This window comes from Microtus ochrogaster, linkage group LG2 (genome assembly GCF_000317375.1).
Source record: "Microtus ochrogaster isolate Prairie Vole_2 linkage group LG2, MicOch1.0, whole genome shotgun sequence".
Lineage (NCBI taxonomy): Eukaryota > Metazoa > Chordata > Mammalia > Rodentia > Cricetidae > Microtus > Microtus ochrogaster.
This window is the reverse complement of record NC_022028.1, coordinates 4,029,184-4,034,395: the sequence shown is the minus strand read 5'-3', so window position 1 is coordinate 4,034,395 and position 5,212 is coordinate 4,029,184. Positions and strand designations below refer to the sequence as shown.

At 44.2% G+C, this 5,212-nt stretch overlaps 1 protein-coding gene across 1 annotated transcript in view; it reads left to right on the top strand.

Moving 5' to 3' along the window:
• Znf318 (zinc finger protein 318) overlaps positions 1-5,212 on the top strand; it is a 70,823-nt gene that overhangs the window by 65,071 nt on the left and 540 nt on the right. The window lies entirely within an intron of this gene.

Below are 5,212 nucleotides of genomic sequence, written 5' to 3'. Positions count from 1 at the left end.
AGGCTCCAAAACCACAGAGAAACCCTGTCTTGAAAAAAAAAAAGGAAGGAGGTACAGCTACATTTCAGTGTGGTTTGTGAGCAGACTGCTGCAGCTTGCTTGCTGGCAGGGACCTTGACATGCCATAGAGTTGTGGCAATAAACATGGCTATAGCCAGTACCTCTGCCATGAGGCTGGAATCTCAGAAAGCTAAGGAATGGGCTGGATCCAGCCATTAAAGCCATGGCTTTAATCCTCTTCATATTGCTTAGAAAATAGTCATGTGGTCAGAAAAAGAGAGATATACAGTAAAGAGAGATTCAAAGATGAAGAAAACTTCTAAGTGGTTTACAGTGTGTTAAAAATATTTGCAAGCTTGGGAGAATTAAGAAAAAGGTTAAAGTCCTTAAAATAGAAAAGAAAGAGAGTAGTTGGGTGTGGTGGCACACACCTTTAATCCCAACACTTGGGAGACAGAGGCAGGCAGTCCTCTGTGAGTTCAAGGTGTGGTGGCACAAGCCTTTAATCCCAATGCTTGGGTGGCAGAGGCAGAGAGACCTCTGTGAATTCAAGGTATGGTGGTACACACCTTTAATCCCAGTACTTGGGAGGCAGAAGCAGGTGGATCTCTGTGAGTTCAAAGACAGCCTGGTCTACAGAGAGATTTCCAGGACAGCCAAAGATATACAGAGAACCTGTCTCAAAAATTAAAAGTAAAAATAAAAGAAATAGAGGTTAAAATAAAGCCACGTAAAGATGAAAAATGCACAGAGAATTTTGATACTGTATATTATTATGCTCTCTTTGAATTGTTTGAATGCTGAGGAAGGAGCAACAGCTGCTAAAAGATATTTGCTTATAAATGCAGCTGAATTAATCCAAGAAAGGTATTTTGAAAATGTCTTGACTTCAAAATTGAAGTCAAAGGGTATGTTACTTTGGAGAAGAGATTTTGCTTTTGTTTCCACAGGAAATGAGAGGCTGTGGATTCATTCCGAGTTAAGAAAAATCAGGTTTCATCAAGGAAGACCGCCTGAGAAATCTCCGGTAGGAACAGATGGCCTGGATGTCTGAGTTCTACATCCAGAACAGGTTCAAGATGCTGCTTGAGATGATCAAGTCTCACAGGGTACTCCAGTCAGGACTTTATCATAATTCTAAATTTTCTTTAGGCCCCCATAAGATTATCAGCACCCCCAACCAGCAGGAAGTAGCCTGGAAAACTATGCCCACACTCCCCCAAATGGACTATGGATGAGGAAGTGGTGCAGGACAATTGTCTGTATTCTGTCAATTATGTTTTAAATAAATGCTAATTGGCCATTAGCCAGGCAGGAAGTAGAGATGGGACAACCAGATAGGAAGTAGAGGCAGGTCAATGAGAACAGGAGAATTCTGGGAATGAGGAAGCCCATTCCTCCCCAGTTCTGCCCAGACACAGAAAAAGGAAGATGTGACCTACCCCGCTGAAAAAGGTACTGAGCCATGTGGCTAATGTAGATAAGAATAATTGGTTAATATAAGTTATAAGAGCTAATAAGAAGCCTGAGCTAATGGGCCAATCAGTTTATCATTAAAAAAACATGACATGGCTATACCTGCCTAAGCTTATGGTCTCACAAGACAGTTTCAAAGCCACTACAATGGCAAGCACCTGGGAACCTGAGCTAAATTTGCCAGCCGGTCATAATCTGTAGTGGGACTTTGGGACCGCTGAACATAGCCTGTGTCCTGCTCAGGCAGAGAAGGCAATGAGGGACTGGCCACTTGGTCCTAAGTACCCAGGCAGGATGGCCAAGAGGCAGAGGGAGCATGACCATGTACTGCCCAGCTTCAAGCCCAGATCCCAGTTTCAAGCCTGACAGTCAAGCTGCAAAAAAAGTAGCCTTGGAGGAACTGTAGTTCTGGGTGTCTTTAAAAATGTAAATGAGCAAGTTAGGTCTGTCAGCTAGGCAGACTTGCAATTTGGATTAAAAAATAGTTTACAAACTTTTAAGAAAACGAACTTTTGGGGGCTGGAGAGATGGCTCAGTGGTTAAGAGCATTGCCTGCTCTTCCAAAGGTCCTGAGTTCAATTCCCAGCAACCACATGGTGGCTCACAACTATCTGTAAAGAGGTCTGGCGCCCTCTTCTGGCCTTCAGGCATACAGACAGAATATTGTATACATAATAAATAAATAGTTTAAAAAAAAAAAGAAAAAAGAAAACGAACTTTTAAGAAAACAATGGCTGAACTTATTTAAAATTTCCTATGGGGGCTGGAGAGATGGCTCAGTGGTTAAGAGCACTGTCTGCTCTTCCAGAGGTCCTGAGTTCAATTCCCAGCAACCACATGGTGGCTCCAAACCATCTGTAATAAGATCTGGCGCCCTCCTCTGGCATGTGGGTATACATGGAGGCAGAAAGTTGTATACATAATAAATAAATATATCTTTAAAAATTTCCTATGGGAGATCTTGAGCCACTAAGTAAAATCCTTAAAGGGAACAGTGAATCAGATTCCACTAGACAGCTTGCAGAAGCTCCAGACAGATACTCACACAGGTAGAGTATGCTATACAAAACCAGCAAGTACATTATATTAATTATGATCAGCCTTGGCAAGCATGTATATTACCTACAAAACTTACTCCTACAGTAGTTTTATGGCAAACGGTTTACTTTTATGGCTATACCTTCATGTGTCACCAGTTGAGGTATTAAACCCTTATTTTGAAGCAGCATTAGCTTCAAAATAAGAGCCGGATGGAATCTAGGAGATATTTTGTCAGAGTATCAGCTGTAATGGTTTAGATAAAGTGCAGCAGGCCACAGGGAGAGACAGACAGATAGGCACGCCACAAGACCACACCGCAGGGAACCATGCAACGGTGTGCGAAAAATTGTGGAGGTCCAAAAATGTGAGCCTATTTTCACCTTGACCAAAGGTCAGAGTTGGAACATACTTCTATTCTTCAAGGTTATTGTGTTTCTACCTCAGACAAAGGTCCCACCAAGATTTAGATCAGAGCTCTGCTCTCTCAAGATTATTGTCAACAGGTGTGGCTAATATCCAGAGCTGGTATTTCAGGAATAGAGAAGTTCCTACCTCAAACAAAAGTCTAAGGATCCAAATAAGTACCAGTTCTCTCATGGAGGTAACACTGGATTCCACCTAGGAAGTGGTTTACCTACGGAATGTTTTGGTCTAGGGTGTAAGCATGACTTGTCCTCACAACAGAATGTTGAACTATGGATATAGCCTGTGACCTTCAACTGGTCTTTACTAATATTTCTAAATCCCTACACTCCTCCCTGGCAAGTGGGAGTATCTTTGTCGAGGCTGGTCCCCAACAGTTGTGTGTGTGTGTGTGTGTGCATGTGTGTGGGGTTATGTCTATTGCGTGTGTATGTGTGTAAGTGTGCATAGGTGTGTGGGTGTATGTAAGTGTGCATAGGTGTGTGGGGTTATGTGTATAATAAGTGTGTGTAGGTTTATGTCTTATTGAATGTGTATGTGTGTAAGTGTGCATTCGTGTGTGGGGTTATGTGTGAATTGAGTGTATGTAAGTGTGTGAGGGGTTATGTGTGTATTGAGTGTGTGTAAGTGTGTGGGGGTTTTATTGAGTGTGTGTAAATGTGTATAGGTGTGTTTGGTTATGTGTGTATTGAGTGTATATAAGTGTGTATAGGTGTGTGTGTTTGTGTATGTGTGTGTGTGTGTTGAGCTGCTGAGACTGGGCTTGTCTCCTAGTTCCCTCTCACCCATGGATGAATCTCAGAGCCTTGCATGCCCTTCCCATCACCTCGTGCAGTGCCCAACACTGCTGAGAACTGAAAAGGGATAGGCTGACCTCCTTTAGCCATGGCCTGGTTGCCCTCAGCGTTTTTTTCTTACCTCTCTTCCTCCCCTTCCTCTCTTTATCTCCTCCCCTCCTTCTCTCCCTTATTTTGAGATAGCATCTCACGCTGTAGCCCAGGCTGTCTGTGAACCCAGGGTAATTCTCCTCCCTTAGCTGCAGAGGGAATACTGGGGTTGCAGGTGCAAACAATGCTGGCTTCAGTCATAGTTCTTGTTCTGGCCTTGACCATGAGAAGCCAGTGGAGAAATCTCAGCAGAACCTGCACCCTGTTTCCCTCTGATGTCCCCTCTGCTTGACAGGAGTGCCTCCTGGGGTTGGAGAGACCAGTCAGTGGCTAAGAGCACTTGCTGCTCTTGCAGAGGACATGGGTTCAGTTCTTGGCCTCCACATGGTAGCTCACAACCATCTGTAACTCTAATTCTAGGGGGTCCAATGCCCTCATCTGGTCCCCACCGGCACTGCATGCACATATAGATGCAGGTATTGATATTCATACATATAAAATAAAAGTTAATAGTTTCAATTATTTTATTTTTTGAGACAGGGTTTCTCTATGTAGTACTAACTGTTCTGGAACTCCCTCTGTAGACCAAGATGACCTAGAACTCAGAGATTCTCTAGCCTCTCCCTCCTGAGTACTGGGATTAAAGATGTGTGCCACCACCACCTGGCAAAAATAAATCTATTAAAAAAGCCCCTCCCACTGTTCTTTGTCTCCATCTAGACCCTGCCAAGATGACCTTGTCGAAGCCAATTTCCTCTCTGGGTCCCTATCTCACCCAGTCTTGTCTTTGGTCATGAAACAGAAAAGAGAAATCTTTCTTAGGGAGAGTTAGGAGATATACCAGGGATTTTGCACTCTGCCCTCGACCCCCAAGACAGGGTTTCACTGTGTAGTCCTGGCTGTCCTGAAACTCACTCTGTAGATCAGGCTGGCCTCAAACTCAGACATACAACTGCCTCTGCCTCCGGACTATTGGGATTAAAGGCCAGCACCTCCACTGCCCCCCACGATGAACAAATTCTTATCTGTGGACATCAGGGAGTTCCTCCAACTGAGCTAGACTTTGGCAAGTGACTTTGGCATGTGCTGGGATCCTAGGGAAAGGGCTGAGCAGAGCAGAGTCCCCTTAGCTGTCTTAGGTGGTGTAGCCCACCCTTCCAGGGCCTGGGCCAGCTCCGCCTCTCCTCCCATCTTGTGCTCTGTGGTTTTTGCTTGTGACCAATAAGCTACATTCTCACACCTGGTGTGGGAGGTCCTTCTGTTTGTGTGCTGCTTTCATTGGTTAATGAATAAAGAAACTGCCTTGGCCTAGTTGATAGGGCAGAACTTAGGTAGGCGGGGTTTTTGTGTTGCTTTCATTGGTTAATGAATAAAGAAACTGCCTT